This window comes from Choristoneura fumiferana, chromosome 21 (genome assembly GCF_025370935.1).
Source record: "Choristoneura fumiferana chromosome 21, NRCan_CFum_1, whole genome shotgun sequence".
In the NCBI taxonomy this organism is placed as follows: domain Eukaryota; kingdom Metazoa; phylum Arthropoda; class Insecta; order Lepidoptera; family Tortricidae; genus Choristoneura; species Choristoneura fumiferana.
The window spans coordinates 13,063,926-13,082,582 of NC_133492.1; the positions used below are offsets into that span (position 1 = coordinate 13,063,926).

Sequence of the window (18,657 nt, forward strand, 5' to 3'; positions counted from 1 at the left end):
GGATAGACACGTCGAGGAGAAAATAAGGATTGCGAGGAAAGGAAATAGGAACAGTTAAAACAATTGTTTCAGTTAATGTGTACCTTTTATTTGTCATGAATTAACTATATAATTATATATTTTTTTGTTTTTATTGATTTATTTTGATCGATTTTTTTTTATATAAATTAAAAATGATTAAAAAATGATGTAGATTTTGCTTGTAGTAAGTTGCTTATTGTTATTAGCCACAATCTATAATTAAAAATTGGGTTGTTAAGATTTTTTGTCCCAAATGATGATACTTTTAACTAATTAGAGACTGATTACAGACTGATTAGAATACGAGTATCAATGGAGTTTAATGTTTGTTATTTTAAGTTTTATTATAAGCTCGGATTATCGTCACTGAAAAAATCTCGTACTTATCTAAATCAATATGTCAACCAAATTGAACCTTGATATAACGTCTATAAAGTTCACTCGGAAAATTATCTATTTTGAGGTACGAGTTTTAAAAAAAGTAAATTAATCAGATAAAGGTGCTTATTTGTACCTACTTTAATAGAATTATATATATATTTTTGTAATACAGAAACAAAATTGGAATACTGAAGGTGCTGTACCTACCTCAAGATTTTTATATAATAACTGAAGAAGAAGACTTCGTTTTATGTTAAAAATGCTTTTCTAAATGTTGATTAAAACTAACTAAATAATGTTCATTCACTGGGTTTTTACTCTGTTCATTCATTAACTTTTCGTTCATTTACTAGGTTTTTGGGTACTTTTTTATAAATTCTTCCCATAACTCAAAACTATACACGTAATAAAAAAATCGCAGAAATTAAAATTCTGTTTATTAAATAACGATTGATTAAATTACATTAAACCATTACAATTATTAATAAGTACAGAGTAGTGATTTTTTCAAAGTAGAGAAAAGTTCTTAAGTGTTCATTCACTGGGGTTTTCCCTATAATATTAGCGGGATAATTATGTATACTCGTACGTATGTACCACGCAAAAATATATCTCGATAGTAATGAGAATTGTATCTTGCTAACAAACAGCAGTGCAAATTAAGTTTCAGGCTAGAGTTTATAACTAGATTAAAAGCATTGTATTTTTTTATTAATCACCTCGTATTTTAAATTCAGTAGGCAACGGTTAATCAAATCCTAGTGGTATCAATTTGTTGTGAGTGGGCCAAACTTTGTGCCCCTGAGTATATAATATAACAGTAATATTAATTCCAGATGACATTATGATAAGAAGTTCTACACAGCTGTTATGGGAGTCTCGAGCGCACGAAGAAATGCATCGACAGGTTCTGCACGACCCGCAGCATGATGAGTGAAGTCTACACCAACCGGGACCCTTGCTCCAAGCAGCTCAAAACAGCCTTCGATATCACGTAAGTGAAAATACATTTAACGGACGGCCATAGCGAAACTCAGGGTTCCTTTTACTACGTAACCTTTAAAACCTGCTTTCAAATAAAAAAACGGCAGCCAAATCGGTTTACCCGTTCCAGAGCTACGGTACCACGGACAGATACACAGATACACAGAGCGGTCAAACTTATAAGTTATAGCACCCCTCGTACGGCGTCAGGGTTTAAAAAAATACAAAGATAGCGCGCGTTAAAGTTCGGGAGAGGCTCGTGACGTCACTTCTAAATAAAATTGTGCGCGATCTGACGTCAGAAGAAAATTTACTTAGGGACCCACTTTTTGTATAATTAGGAAATATAATGTTGTGTTTCGGCTGATAGAGACCTCAGGAGACCCCAGAGCTGGCGCTTACCTCTACATTTTGTTCTTGAAAGTCGTTTGAACGACAATCCTGCTGGACTGCTAAAATCATTACCCTTCCTTTTTACCTGGCCGTTGTCGGGTAATAAAGCATACATTATGTTTTTTACAAAATAGTTATTTTTCTGTTGATTATAGAGCCTTCATGGTTCCCGTTTGTTACTAAATTCTTTATTTACAAGGAACCATTGAACTCCCTTTCCACTTTTAAGGAATATATTTGAAACTAGTTGTTGATTTAGTCCGAATATAAATGTACTACTTTCAGCCCGCGACTTCCCCCGCGTGGAATTCGGTTATCGCGCGCTGTTCCCTCGGGAACTGTGCATTTTTCCCGGATAAAAAGTAGCCTATGTCACTCTCTGGCGCATAAACTATCTCTATGCCAAAAGTCACGTCGATCCGTTTCGCCGTGACAGACGGACAAACATACACATACACACACATTTTCACATTTATAATATTTATACCTATGGATATGATATTAATACATCACAAGAAAAAATGAAGAATCTTTATTATTATTATCAACACAAAATATACATAGATAAAATGATGAATTATTTATCTTTACATGGAATCTTATGACAACTATTGTTAATGTTAGAACTAGCTACTTTGATAGTAGTAGTAGTATGAATGTAGTTATGAATTACTTTGAATTCAAATGCTTACTTACAACAATAACAAATCCATTGCGAAAATGTCGTAATTTCTTTATTAGGCACTTCTTTGGTTTCAAATTATATTTATGCCTTTTTAGCAGTCATTGAATCGGATGAAACAATGGTGTATTATATCATTATAGTGTTTGTTACGTCAGCAGTAAGCAACCTTTATGGAACAATACATATAATTTAAGTTCATACTTCTCTGTTCCATATTTGGGTGAATTTATACAAGGTGCCTTAAAATTAAACTGAAATGTTTCAGCGGATGGGCACTACTAAATGTATTTATTTTATTTATTTTTTCCAGTAAATTGTAATAAAATGACAACTTGCCTAATGAGTTTGGCTGGATTCTGTTAATGGTTTGTGGTTAATGGTAAATATACTAGTTTTTTTTAACTAAAAATATGCTGGGGCATATTTAAAAAGAGGAAAACGGAAAAAGGTTTGGATTTAATTTACAACTTGATGTTATTTCTTAATTTAAGAAAAGAACAGTCTTCCTAAATACGATACAAATCAATTAAGTTGTTATCAACTTTGGATCTTAACGCGTTAAATCCACGCAGATCAAATCTTAAAATCTGTGAATACGTGGATATTAACTTGCATCATATGCCATATTTTAAAATGGATGTGTAAATATCGGACGAAGTGAAGTGTGTGGAACGTTTCGTCCACAACCTTGGCAACCGTGGCCATGGCAAAGGCAATCGCAACAGGCCACTTTGTCTGTGAATTCTGTGTACTGAAGATAGGCATAATTTGTATATTTAAAAGCTTTTATTTAACTTGCAACGTTCATGTATAGTTTATTTGTTCTAGTTTGAAAATTCATAAACCATTTTCGACTACTTCCTGTCCGCTGATCTGAATTTTGACATACTTATAGGTCCGCTGATAATATCTGGTAAGGAAATTCTAGTGGGCCGGCCAGTACCCTTAGTGTAAGTTTTCGGTTACAAAATAATTATGTATCGTTCGCGTTCGCGTTAAAATCTCAATTTGTATGGAAACACGAACATCGTAAACGTTCGGCTAGAGGCGCTGTTCGTGTTTCCATACAAATTGAGATTTTAACGCAAACGCGATCGAGACGTACTTTGTAACCGAAAACTTACACTAAGGGTACTGGAGCGTCTCCACAGGACGGAACTCTTCATCGGTTAATGGCATCTACTTCAAACTTAGTAATAGAAAATTAAAAATATGGAATAACTAGCTTTTGCTATCTCGAGGGAAATTAACAGTTTTCCAGGATAAAAACTATCGTATTACCTTCCCAGGGTTTAAAACTATCTTCATACCTACTGATGATGGTGCTTGCTCTGCCTTAGGTCATCAAGTGCATTCCTGAGGTTATATTTTTAATTGTTTACCTTTTTTAACAATTGTAATTTTTTTACCATTGTAACAAAGATTCTTACCTTTTTTTATAGTTGTTACTATTGGAAATTCACCATTACCATAGTTTTTGTTATTTACGTGGTGTTACTTAATGGTGGTCAACGGCTACTATTGTTGCAATTTCGAGCAAGATTCAAGGTGTTTGAAGTTTCGTAACTTGCCCAAATTACATTGTGATTACGTTCCATAAATGGACTTTTTAATGAGCTACCTATTGAAACAACTATTCCATTACCACATGGGGCATAATACGCAATCCACTAAGGTCACACACAGGAACAAACAAAAAAAATCTAAAGCTCTTGATCCGAACTATTAAGTGCTTTTCACTTGTCATGCTTGTAAATTTGGTATTTATGCGGGATCTAGGGGACATAAAATTACTTTTTATGCTCTAGTGCATGAAGTAAAATCTTCGTCTACGACCAAGGAAATCAGGTGTCAACAGCCACAAACAAAAATATATATGTGTGTTTTTTAATATTTTTTAATTTTATGTAAAACTAAAAAATCAATCAAATTAAATCAATACAACTAAAAATTTATAATTATATAGAGCAATGCACGAAAAATAAAAGGTAACTAATTAGGTACCTACCTGTTTTCTGTATCGCTTACTATTTCTGGTGTACAATATAGAGTAATTGTATTGTATTGTATTGTAAGTGAACAATTGTTTTAACTAAGTATTGCTATTTAGTTTCCTCTCAATCGAAGTGAAAAGCAGAGTGTAAAAACTCGAGCATTAAACCCATTTTCCCCTCGACGTGTCTATCCACTCTCGCCGTACCGGCGCAGGTGGCTATATGAACCTCTTGAGTAAAATGGCTCCGTTTTATATGGTTTTATGCTCTCGTTGTACAATCTACTATATTGTTCCTACTACGTAACACACTAATCAATTTAGAAAACTTGAAAAACCCTCGATTGTCATTTCAAAGTTCAATATCTCAGAGGCGGCAGAACCGATTTTTATCAAACATAGCTAAGAACCATCGCAAGGAAACTCGTTTTCATGTAAAAACCGAGTCAGAATCGGTCTATTCGTTTGAGAACTACAATGGCACAGACAGACATTGGCATTAAACATTATAACACCCCTAGTTCAAACAAGTGCAAGTCTGACTGGCAGATATCTCAGGGATAAGTCCGTCTTAGTACTTAGCACTTTTTTGTGTAACCATTTTGTATTTAATTTTTGTAAAGTAAAGAGTTTAAACAAACAAACAAACATTGGAGTTAAAAATTGGGCGAGACTTGGAACAGTTGAATGAATGCTCTACTCATATGTTTTAATATTCTCACATTGACATAAATCTGTGTTGCCTTAACCCGCGGCTTCGCCTGCATTACAATTATTTTAATGCCATATATAACATAACTCAACTGTTGTATATAGTTACTATGCCCGTACAATTTTTGAAATATACAATGACAACAGTTAACTTACACGATTCTTGTTACCATGGCGACGCAATAAATTAAGGCTTGAAAAAAGGTCATCATGTCAGCCGAAAGACGTCCACTGCTGGACATAGGCCTCCCCCAAGGCTCTCCACTCAGACCGGATCTTAACCAAGTCGTCGCTCCATCTTGTTGGAGGCCTACCGACCCCATCGGCCATCAGTCCTGCGAGCAATGTGCCCCGCCCACCGCCACTTTAGTTTCGCAATTCTTCGGGCTATGTCGGTAACCTTACTTCTACTGCGGATATCATCATTTCTAATTCTATCCCGCAGAGAAAACCCTCTGAGTGACTTTGAGTTTTCTCATGAGGCCCATCGTTAGCGCCCACGTCTCAGAAGGTAACGGTAACAATTTGAAAGGACAACGTTTGCTCGCACAACGCCATCTATTGATTGCAGATGAAGTAAACACGTCATCTTGAGAGCCGAGGTATGTCCCCGGTCTTACGAGTAGACAGTGCCCTCTATTCTTGTTTAAAATTAAAATATTATCCCCCGAGAACTCTTTACCGGGATATCAAGTATCCCATGTCTCAATGCAAATCTTTGTCTATCTGTACGCCAAGTTTCGTGTAGATCCGTTCAGCTAATATTTCGTGATTGAGTAACAAACATCCAAACATCCAAACTTTCACATCCTATCCTATCCAGTAAGACTTACTTGTTCTTCGTCTTCGACCAGTGTGTGTTGCCAGTGATGACTTATGGCGCTGAGACGTGGTCCTTAACTGTTGGCCTCTTAGAGAGGCTCAAAGTCACGCAACGAGCTATGGAGAGAGCTATGCTTGGAGTTTCTTTGCGCGATAGAATCCCGAATACGGAAATTCGTCGAAGAACTAAAGTCACTGACATAGCTGGAAAAATATGCAAATTGAAGTGGCAATGGGCAGGCCACATCGCTCGAAGAATAGATAAAAGTTGGGGGAGAAAAGTCCTCGAGTGGTGACCACGAACCGGAAGACGAAGCGTTGGCAGGCCTCCCACCAGGTGGGCTGACGACATCGTGAGAGAAGCGGGAAACCGGTGGATGCAAGTGGCAAGTTGTCGTTCATTGTGGCGTTCTAAGGGGGAGGCCTTTGTCCAGCAGTGGACGTCTTCGGGCTGTTGATGATGATGATGATGAGTAACAAATATCCAAACATCCAAACTTTCACATCCTATCCTATCCAGTAAGACTTACTTGTCCTACTAATATTATAAATGTGAAAGTTTGTGAAGAGGTTTGGATATATGGATGTTCGTTACTCAATAACGCGATAACAGCTGAACAGATTAAGGTACCATCAGCCAAATAAGTGGTATATCAATTTTTAAACAAGTTCCTATCAAATGAATATGTCGCTAAAGTGGAACTTTCAAGTTGACAGTCACGTCTATTGGCATTATTGTTTTATAACATGCAAACGATTATCAACTTTAGGGTGATAGACCACATATTTGGCTGATGGTACATGAAACTTGGCGTACAGATAGACAAAGATCTGCATTTAGACATAAGATACTTGATATTATCCATATTTTAAGTATAAACAAGAAATAAAGGGCACTGTCCAAGAACTGTGACGTACCGCACTTCGGCTCTCAAGATGACGTGTTAACTTCATTTGCAATCAATAGATGGCGTTGTGCGAGCGAAAGTTGTCCTTTCAAATTGTTACCGTAACCTTTTTTCAAGCCTTTATTTACTGCGTTACCATGGTAACAAGAATCGTGTAAGTAAATTTCTAAAAATTGCACGGGCATGTCACAACAGTTGAGTTAAGACGGCATTTAAGCTTTTTCTAATGCGGGCAAAGCCGCGGGTTAAGGCTAGTTTATAATTATTAGTAGGATTAATGAGTAATATCAAAAGTAGGTACAAGCACAAGCAAGCAAGTAGGTAAGTAGGTTTAGACGACCAGATAGCCTAGTGGTTAGAGAACCTGACTACGAAGCTTGAGGTCCCGGGTTCGATTCCCGTGTCGGGACAGATATTTGTATGAAAAATACGAATGTTAGTTTTCGGGTCTTGGGTGTTTAATATGTATTTAAGTATGTGTCTATTTATATAATTATATTTACCCGTTGCTTATATAGTAGGTACCCATAACACAAGCTTTGCAAGCTTACTTTGGGACTAGGTCAATTGGTGTGAATTGTCCCATGATATTTTTTTTTTTTTTTTTTTTAAACAGGAACAGAATCACGCTTTTATTAGACAATCCAATATTATTATGCAAAATACGAGTATGAAAACAACCAATCAAACAATGATGAGCTCATATTGATTCCTGTTATTTTTTGTTCACAACAATGTAATCGCATGAATCCACGAAGGCACGCTTATTGTGGAAAAATCTACATATTGCAGGGTTAGGCATATTATATGCTTAACATGATAATTTACATATTAAGTACCCGTTGATAAACACAGGAATCATTTAATGACTTCAATTGTCGCACGGCTATACTAATTGGACGCTCATGTCTACGCACAGTTAACGAGGAGGTACTTACTATTGTAATCAACGCAACTCTGTGAGATTTGCCAACTTGAATCATCATCATCATCATCATCATCAGCCCGAAGACGTCCACTGATGGACAAAGGCCTCCCCCTTAGAACGCCACAAAGAACGACAACTCGCCACTTGCATCCACCGGTTTCCCGCTACTCTCACGATGTCGTCAGTCCACCTGGTCGGAGGCCTGCCAACGCTTCGTCTTCCGGTTTGTGGTCGCCACTCGAGGACTTTTCTCTCCCAACGGTTATCTGTTCCAACTTGAATATTTTCCCATAAAAATTTTGATGAACTCACTGTTGCTCGCGACTTTGTCTGAGAAGAATTTGCCTATTAAAGTCAGTCAATTTCTATTTATTCAAATTAGGCTAAACATAACAACCACTTTTTATGAATGTGAAAAAATCTACCCCCGGTATACCGCGGGAACCATGCAATTTTACGTAATAAAAAGTGTTAATAGCCTTAATCTAAGTTACAAACTGTCTGTGTGCCAAATTTCATTGAAATCTGTTTAGACGTTTTTGCATGATAGATTAATAAAAATAAATCTATAGCAGGTATTACGAGTAGTAAGATAATCTGCGAGTTTTGGGGACTAAGTATTAGATGTTTTCAATGGCGTTTTTTTCTTTAAACGCTCTTTATTTTTTCCAAATGGTCGTTATCCTCGGTTGAGGGTCAACAGTGAACCCTCATGACGACTTTCTTGGGTAAATGTGTGGAGGTTTCACCTTGCTTCCACACCGCCCAACCGCAGTGGCGGAGTCCGGATTTCGTAGTTCACAATAGAGAGCGCTGCTGCTCACTCTCTCCATCTGATCCCTTATTTGTCTTTTACGAAATCCTCGGAAAGAGATGGGCTCGTCTTGTTCTAACATCACCGGGCACGTCAAGGGCATCAGTGGTGATAACAATCGATCATTTCACTAATTTTAAAAGCCTCTTTTAACTTTGAAAACACGTATTTACGTACGTACTGTTTGCCTTTTTATTCTAATTTTGAAAAGCAACCATTTAAATAAGTATAATGAGTAGGCACAATAAAAGTTAAGCAATAAAATAACAATACTGCAACTCTCTTGCGCAAATTTCCCCATTTTTCACACTTCGTTAAACTTAACACTGGAATTGCGTTTGTTTCCATTTTAATTTGAATCAAGAGTACCTACCTAAAGTTTATGTATAATTAATACAAAGAATACGTGCGAAATTTTTCCGCAGTAGAACTAAGGTTACCGACATAGCCCGAAGAATTGCAAAACTGAAGTTTACATTATGTGTAGGTACGGAACCCTCGGTGCGCGAGTCCGACTCGCACTTGCCCGGTTTTTTTAAATACAAAATTGGGAAGGGATATTAAAACCAACTTTGAAAAATCTCGTACCTATCTCAAAACAATACGTCAACAAAATTTTAACCTTTAATGTTGATAATTTCGCTCAATAAATCATCGATTTTGGGGTGTGTACGAGATATTTTAAAAGTAAGTAGTGACAATATTTAAAATTATGAAATTGTACCAGGAAGCAAGACATTAAAGCCTGTGACTGCCAGAAAAAAACCTAGTTATTACAGAAATTCGAAGTACAAACTTTTCGCTGCCTTTGAAATTTGTTCGGAACCCGGAAATAGTTTATTCAATACACTTAATCGATGTGTCAGAATGCGGCGTTACTTTGACGAAAAAAAGATTAGCCATGGCCAAATGGTTATTCATTTTGTCTACAATTAAGTTATGACGAGATGACGACGGTAAAAAGATTAAAAGAATTGTCCTAGCGGTTAGACAACTTAAATGCCGTAATCCCAAATTCAGTCAAAGGCATATATCTATACAGGCCATAACGTCCATTACCGGTGTTACAAAAATACCCGCAAGTCCGTTATAAAGAGTCTATTGAAAACATTTGAAAATCGTAGTTTCACTGTTTCACTGTATGACTGAATTTTGAATTGAAATAAATGAAATAAGACTGAATTGAATTGAAAGAATGATTTTTTAATGAAAATTTTCAATGAATATTATGTATTTTTAATTATAATGTAGAATAAGTAAGCTATTGTCAGTCACTATGGTTAACTATCCTCTTAATGTTGCTGTGTCCTTGTTGGGCATCACATGTATAGCAGCTCTTTGTTCCACATGTCTATATGTAGGTATGTGATTTGTAGTAAATAATTTTGATTGATTGATTGATAGGTACCTACTCGAGGACCTAGTCTTTGGATCTAGTATTTTTGTGACCGCGTGCTCGGAAGACTTGATATACATTTGGCCTGAAACGTCTTATGTCTATTTGTAATTATTAGTAGGATATCATCGAAAAGATTATCTCGTGTGTTTATGGTTGATAATTATTATGATCTCGTTGTACACCAGTTACATTGTATCAGTGCCCATAATAATATGGCAACAGAGTAATTCATTCATTATCCGAAGTTAATTACATGACTTTTCAACTGTTGCAGGTAATAATTGGTAGACATATTACTGCTATTTCAGGTAAATAACTAATGACCTTGACGTTTGTAGTCAATTTACTATGAATTGTGATTAAGGGTTTAAACATACAATGGAAACAATGTCTCTTTTATACATACATTGTATTCATTAGATGCCCATGTTGTTGTTTACGTACCTAGTTTATAACCAATCTTTATTGACTTTGGGACTAGATCAATTGGTGTCAATTGTCCCATGATTTATTTACTATTATAAAATAACTATAAATATTCGTCATCCGGCTATAGTTCCACAGCTGAGCACAAGCCTCCTCTCAGAATGAGAGGGCTTGGGCTGTAGTTCTCATACGGATTCAGTACGAATAGGAACTTGATACACACAATGAACTTTAACAGCTTTACTTAAGAAGAGCGTACTTGGAATGACCCCCAAAATATATAACAAATTACCGAGGGCTATGCATGATATTGACAACATTATACGAATTTAAGAAAAAACAAAATATTTTTTATGGCCGAAAAGGCGTACATACTACTCCATCAGGGAATTTTTTATAATATAAAAATATTGTTTTTAATGTTATGTATGACTAAAAAAATGAGTAAATAGGTTTAATAAAAGGCAATATCGGTATGCCCTGGGGCACCACATAGTGATACTCTAAAAACATAATTTAAGACCAAATCAATTTTATCTATGTTGGACAAATGAATAAATGATTATTGATTATTGGAACTGCTTTGTAGGTGTACTTATGCAGACTTCCTTCCGGTGTTTTCTTTGAAAAAAAATCCACGGGAACGAACCCATGACCCTCTTCTTCAGAGTACATAGCGAAACTACCAAACTGCGATGACTATTACGCTTCTATGATACGTAGGATTAATGACATTTGACATTTACAAGTGCTTCCTTATCTTCATCATTATCATCAGCCGTAGGACGTCTACTGTTGGGCTAAAGGCATATCCCATAGACCTCCAACTGCTTCTGCTTTGGAAGCGGCCTGCATCCACCGTGACGCGGATTTAACCAGGTCATCCATCTATCTCGTTGGTGGAGTGTGAGAAAATCCATTTGAGAACTTTTCAGCCCCACAGCCATCTGTGTATAAGTGCTTGTTACAGCCTAAATCGAAAAAACTTCACTTTTGAATAATGCTGACTAACTTATGTGTTTCCAGGAACGTAGCAGCTTACGAGGCAGGCGAAATTGAGATCCTGATTCATCAGCTCGATGACCCTGCGCTGGAGAATTTCGACTACTACAGCCTACTCAAGTCGTTTTCGCTGCAAGCTGACTATTGGCTAAGCGACAGAGAGTACTACCCTCAGGGACATGTAATTATGATGGACTTGAAGGACTACACGTTGCGATTGCTGCCCAAAGTCAACATAATGTTCTTCAGGGACTTTCTGCTCTTTTTATTGGTGAGGAGGAGTTTTTATCCTACTAATATTATAAACAAACGCGAAGGTATCGGTAGCTGCCGAAACTTTTATGTCGACGATATCATTGTTCAACCACAGGCATTGTTACAGGCAAAAATGTATACTCCGGAGGATACGGTGTTCTAAATTCTTCTTCAGTCCTTAGTCAAATTTGACTAACTTCTTGCTCATTACTGCCTATGAATCGCTGCATTCTTTGTCAAAATCAGACCAGTATTGTCTCAGAGGACACCGTGAGTGTGACGAGTTCAACACAGATATTAAAGTTCCATTTGTTTGTTTTGATAAGCACAACTTCTGCTGATTTAAATAATTTAAAAAATAACAAAAAGATAGCCTTAAATTTGGCACGGATCCACGTCCTAAGCATTAAGTCCTAAGCATGGGTTAGGTTTAGGTAATATGAAATGAAGACTTCGCTCACTGAATGCAAAAGGGCCACAAACGAGAAACAGCATTTTTTACAGGAAAGCCAAAACAAAATTTAAAACGTGTTTTTTTTAATATTTAAAGTTTTTTTTGCTTATTATTATTATGTTAATATATCATTGTGTTCGTTATTTTTTACTCTATCTTATAAAAAAGACCAGTGTAATAGCTGTCACCCACGCAGAGCAAACAACATAAACGTCCCTTTTGCATTCAAAATTTTTAAAAATGTTATAAAAATTATGTCAAAAATAAAACTCATTTTAATAGAAAACACGCTTTATTTATTGTTTTCTTTATTTAAAGTAATCAAAAAAGTGTAGGCTAAACTTAGAGGAACTGTGATCATACATGCAAATAGCAAATAACAAAATTAAAAAAATAACAAAAATAAATCAAAACTTCACATTCTTATAAACTACTAGCTGTTGCCCGCGGCTTCGTCCCCGTTGTATTTTTTCTGTATTTTCTTCCATAAAAACCTTCTCCTGGCAGTAACGAACACACCAATAAAAGAATTAGCGAAATCGGACCAGTGGTTACCGATTTTTGTGCTTAGCAACACATTTTACGATTCATTTTTATTTATATAGATAGATATTTATATAGATGGATAGATAGATTAAATTCCGGTGAAACATGACATCAATATTCAGTCCTATCGAATACTACATGGGTATTATTTTGCCATACATTAATCACATTTAAATAGTATTAAAAATCACTTAACACAAAACAAAAAACTCAAAAAGTATTCAGAAACTTTAGAATTAATGATTTTTTTCTAAATAGGATAATATGAAATTCTTATGGCGAAGTAGGTACTACATAAAAACAGTTTACTTATTCTATTTAAAAAAAGTAACAGCCAGACATTTAACATCCAAAAAATTGGCATGCGTAAACTCATGAACTGCAAAGAACTGCTTTGACGATGCAGTGTTAGCTTTTCTTTTTCGGGATAACAGCTGCTGAGGTTCCACGCTAGGTGGTTGACTGTCAATGCTAGGCTGAGTCTCAATGCTGAGTCTCAATGCTCGGTGGCTGAGTCTCAATGCCCGGTGGCTGAGTCTCAATGCTGTGTAGCTGAGTCTCAATGCTCGGTGGCTGAGTCTCAATGCCCGGTGGCTGAGTCTCAATGCCCGGTGGCTGAGTCTCAATGCTCGGTGGCTGAGTCTCAATGCCCGGTGGCTGAGTCTCTATGATCAATGCCTGAAAGTCAATGTCGGCTGGTTGAATATCAGGATTGAACAAAAGTTGTTGTACGTTGCGTACCCAAATCGATTGATTCTGTCCAAGATGGTCCAGGTTCAGGTGAAACACAAAGTTGGTCGGTAATACGCGTTTTGACTGTACGTCTTCCTCTGTATCTGGCTGATAATTTGGATCCCGGACACTATCGTCAGAAGAAAAATCGGATGAGCTACTTGATATTGTAGAATCGCTAGTCACTGTCAGAGTCGGTATCACAGTACTCAGCTGATGAGTCGCTGGGTACAACTATTTTGACTGGCTTTTTTTGAAGTCCTGTGTCGGTTTGTATGAATATAGTTTGTAAGTAGACTCACGGACCATTATAACCCGTACACAAGCACACACACGCAAGCAGAAACACACATACGCATACACCCAAGTGATTTAATGTGGTTGGTGGTGAACCCATCGCCTCTAGGTGGCCTCATCTTTTAATATTAGGGTTTCCTCTGTATATTTTCCTGCACCGTAAAAGCGTGATAAGCCAAACACGTCAATTTTGTTTTAAAATATTTGAACATTCGTAACAATAATTTTCCTACAAAACGCACGCAATACTAAAACTGCGTTTTAGATTGAAATAAATTTTGGATAACATAGTATATAGTTCTTTACAAAACGGACACATTTCTAAATATGGCACTGTTTTATGTAATATATCAATGCAAAATGGACGTGTTTTTAAAAATGGCTCTGTTGTATTACAAATTATAACCATACTCACTTGATTTTGGAATGCAAAATGGACGCATTCCGAAATATGGCACTTTAACACAGAACAGTGAACTCGTTATGCGGCATTTTTTTGGAATGTGGCCGTTTTATACGAAACTCACGTGCGTTCGCTCCGAGTTCTGGGTCGCAACTGACAAAATGGCGGCTTTGCACTGACGTTACCTTGCAAACCGCCAAATGCAAAAAGGCGGTTGAACGATTCGACAATAAATGACGCAAAAATTATGGGTGTCTTCAATTTAGTATAAAGTTATGGTCAATTAGACCACGATTTTGCAATAAAACAATTTTCTAATTTTTTGATTTGTGGCCCTGTTGCATTCAATGAGCGACTTTTACTTTTGTTAGTAGTAGGTAAAGTGGAAATGGCCGCGTTAATAATTTTATTTCCAAGAATGTACCCCAAAGGAATTAATTGCTCTAGCCATTTGTACGCCAACACGAAAATAAACTTGGTCCCAATGTTATTGCTTATAATTCAATGCGCGCACGCAATGCCATCATTTTACGCGCATGTGTGCAGTTCACTTAACGTGATTGGTGTCCACAATAAAAGAATCAAGGGATGTCAAGGGTACCTAAATGATATGCGGTTTAAAAGCTATTGTTCAAGTTATGGTTGCCTTGAATATACTCATTATTTGTAACTCTATACTCAATGGTAAGACATTTTACAATGATATCTGGGACATCACAGTAGATACAGTCGAGTTCATAAACTTGTGATTCAAAATTTATTTTTTGATCAAAATGTTGCTCACAATCTTATGCACTCGACTGTACATTAAATCTTCAAATACTGTGCGAACTTCATGAATGTCGGTGACGTTTGTACGAAGGTACAAGAACAGAAGAAGTTACAGAAGGTACAACTTATTATTCAATTATTTTACAAACTAAAAAGCCACGGACAAAAATCAAAACAGCGCCAGTGGCCAGCAAACTGTAAAAAGTGAACTTTTGCAAGATCTTTGTCGGGCTGTATTTTTCTTTTTATTAGCAAAACCTTTGTTCGAACAAATTTAAGATAAAAAGAAAACTAAGTTTGTATTATTCACACAAGCTCTGAAAGGGATTCGAACCGGCATCTTTTGGCTGTCCGCGCCGAGTATCCTGCCAATGAGGGCTATCGCGTATGAATTCGCCACTAGAGGCGCTAGTGTAGCGTGAGGTCTCCGAAATGTCAAATCTCATAGTTTTTGGGTGAGCTACGCGGGTTTATTTATAATTAGAAAGTTTTTGTGAATATTTTGCAATACTGAAATTATTATGGCAAATATGGCTTCCGGGGCAATGAATGTCTGGTTTGTTTTGAGGACAGTTTTGTCTTTCGGAAACCTTTGTCCTCCCTTTTTTCCGAACAAAAACGGAGACTATGCAAACTATGGCATGCTCGATATTTTTATGGTAGGTACGTTTTTAGGTGTATTTAATATGATTTTAATTTCTAAACTTTGTTTTCACGCCCGTAATAAAAGACTTTGAAAGCCTACTTAAAAACCTCACGCAACAGTGTTTGAAATCCATTAAGAGGCCACGAATTTTTTTTTGTTGAAAAAAAAGGCTTCGTCAATGTAGGTAACTGACGGACTAAAAATAAGGTATTCTATTTTTCCCAGGAATCTAATTAATCAATTATTTATCTGTTACCTGTTTGGGTGAAATAAATTATTTTGTATTTGTACTTAATATTTTATGTCAGTTGAGTACGTTTTTTTATAAATTACAGGAAGGTATGCCTGTGAGGGTGAAATCAGTGCAAATCGTCAACTACCCTCCTTACTATGAAAAATTGTTCGCGCTAGTCAAACCGGTGTTGCCAGCGTACATCATCAATGTGGTAAGTCCATTTATTCACTAATATGTATTGTAAGTGAAATCCGTTGGCCAAAATCTTGCTCGTTAATTCAGTCAGCAAGTAAGTACAGTCACCAGCACAATATCTGACACAACGAGCGTGCATAAATATCTGATCTGATACGACTTTATTTCTAGGGCTGGAAGGACGTGTCAGATACTTTTGCACGCTCCGCTGTGGCAGATATTAATGCTGGTGACTGTACTTAAGCTTTTTTGTTCCGATGTACTCGTAGACAGTTGGTGAAATAATTAGCACAAGAGGTATTATTATTATAGCCCAGCTGGCACGAGACAATACAATAACTTTTATTGAAACACAACCACATAGTACCTAAGCAGTACAGGAAACACAGTAAGCTACATAGAGATTTTTAACGTAACGTAGCTTTTGTATTTAACGCAAACGCCCATCAACCATCACGCAAGTTCAATTGGCACCTGTCCGGTTTTTTCAGATAAATTTTCACCCTAACTACGCTAGCCTGCACAAAGCGGTCGGGAAGCAATACCTCCCGGTGGAATACGAAGGAGAAGCACCCGAAAGTATGAGGCAGCAGCACCTCAAGTGGGTGGCGAAAATACAGGAGCAAAGGTAAAATTTAGTACCAGAATATATGAACCTTCCTCAGATGTTTTTTTAAATGAAATAGTAGATTGTTCAACAAGGGACTAAAACAAGCCATAATGACACGAGATGCTTAGCTACACGAGCAGAGCGAGGGTGGCTATAGTTCGAGTGACATTATGGTTGTTTAGTCTCGCATTAAACACTCTAATTTTCACTTTGAATGCGAGGAATAAAACAATGTTCTGTTCAAAATTACAATACTATTACTTTTAAAAACGTACGCTCGACTATTGGACAGGCCATCTGTTCAAATTTCAAATAGCAAAAAGAAATTGGTTGCGCGTTTTTTCTTTCTTTTATTGTTTATAAAGTGACGCTTATGCTTGCATATTTAGCCAACAGTTTCAAAATTGAAAACTATTTTAAATCTAATCGGACTATGCTTTATAAAATGAATTAATCCTTAAAATAATTCAATACATTAATATTCGTAATCATTTTTGTGTTCACGAAATTAAATAGTTTTTTTTAATATTTTGCACAGTTGTCATTTTGAGGTTATTTCCACGCCTTAAATCCTCCATTCACAAACACCGTGTTGGTGTTTAGGGGTTCAAAGTTATTTTAAAAAAAAGCTTTAATTCCTAGAGAATAAAAAGGAGCTTTAGTAGACTTAATGAGGGCTATCGCAGATGAATTCACCACTAGAGGCCCTAGTGTAGCGTGAGGTCTATGAAATGTAAAATCTCATAGTTTTGGGTGAGCAACGCGAGTTTATTTATAATTAGAATAACTTTGTGAATATTTTGCAATACCTGAAATTAATTATGGCAAATATGCGTTCCGGGGCAATAAATGTCTGTGTTTTGAGACAGTTTTGTCTTTCGGAAACCTTTATCCTCCCTTTTTCCGAACAAAACGGGAACTATGCAACACTGTGGCATACTTGATATTTTTATGGTACGATTTTAAGGTGTATTAAATAAATGATTTTAATCTAAACTTTGTTTTCACGCCCGTAATAACAGACTTTGAAAGCCATACTTAAAAGCCTCACGCAACAGTGCGCCATCTAGTGAGACAAAAAACGATAGCCCTCATTCGAACCCGAACCTCCTGTGGTTTCACACGCCAGAGGTGGCATACCAACTAGGCTACCGGGGATCCATCCAACGAGTCAAAAATAGTAATCGGTGATTACGAGTATGCCAGTAGTGGCATGTATGTAGAGCCATCCATGGCAGCTTTTAGAAGCCACAACTCCTACTTTCTTAATTATTTGGAATGGAAAGACGTAAACGGTTGGAGGGTCTATCTATCTACTTTCCAACCCTTTCTATAGATAGAGAGATGATTCTATAGATAGATGATGAGGAAATACCTTTTCCGTTTAAAAAAATCTTAGACTTTTTTGAGCAAGCGATATTTGATTTACAAGTAAAATGCAGAACTCGTCAGCAACTAAAACATCACACGAAACTATTACGCGTTTGAAACTATCTACAAGGTCATCCTCAGACAACACCTTTCGAACAAACGAATTTCGCGGAAACAGGGAGAACGAGTAATATTTTGTGTGTTATTTGTGATAGTCGATGAGGAACTGGAAGGGATAGTTTGTAATATTTAATGTGTCGCACATACGCAGCCGTGATGCACGTTTGAACGTGAAGAAACATGGTCAAAATCCATATCAATGAATAACCATTAATTTACTTACACGTAGAAAATAAGTATTCATAATCTTCACTATTCTGCATCTCTTTAAAAAACTTCAGTTATCCAATTATTTAACTACAGTTTATTTTCTTTTTTACAGAGACTTCTACCTCAACGATAACATATGGAAGGCTGACCTGAAGAAGAAACCTAAATTGTAGAGAGTGCCATGACTGGCTCCTTTAAGACTTTGTCTATTGATTAGTTTTGTTTTTTATAATTGAGATTAAGTAAATGTTTTGCAATATAGAAAAATAAAACAATTCAATAACTACCTAAATAAAAACTCTACCTTTTTACAAGCTTTTATTTAACTCTCGATGTTCGTATGTA

General features: G+C 36.4%; 1 pseudogene; it reads left to right on the forward strand.

The window, feature by feature from the left end:
• Positions 1-1,265: 1,265 nt before the first annotated feature.
• Positions 1,266-18,620, forward strand: LOC141439739 (alpha-tocopherol transfer protein-like; annotated as a pseudogene).
• Positions 18,621-18,657: the final 37 nt, after the last annotated feature.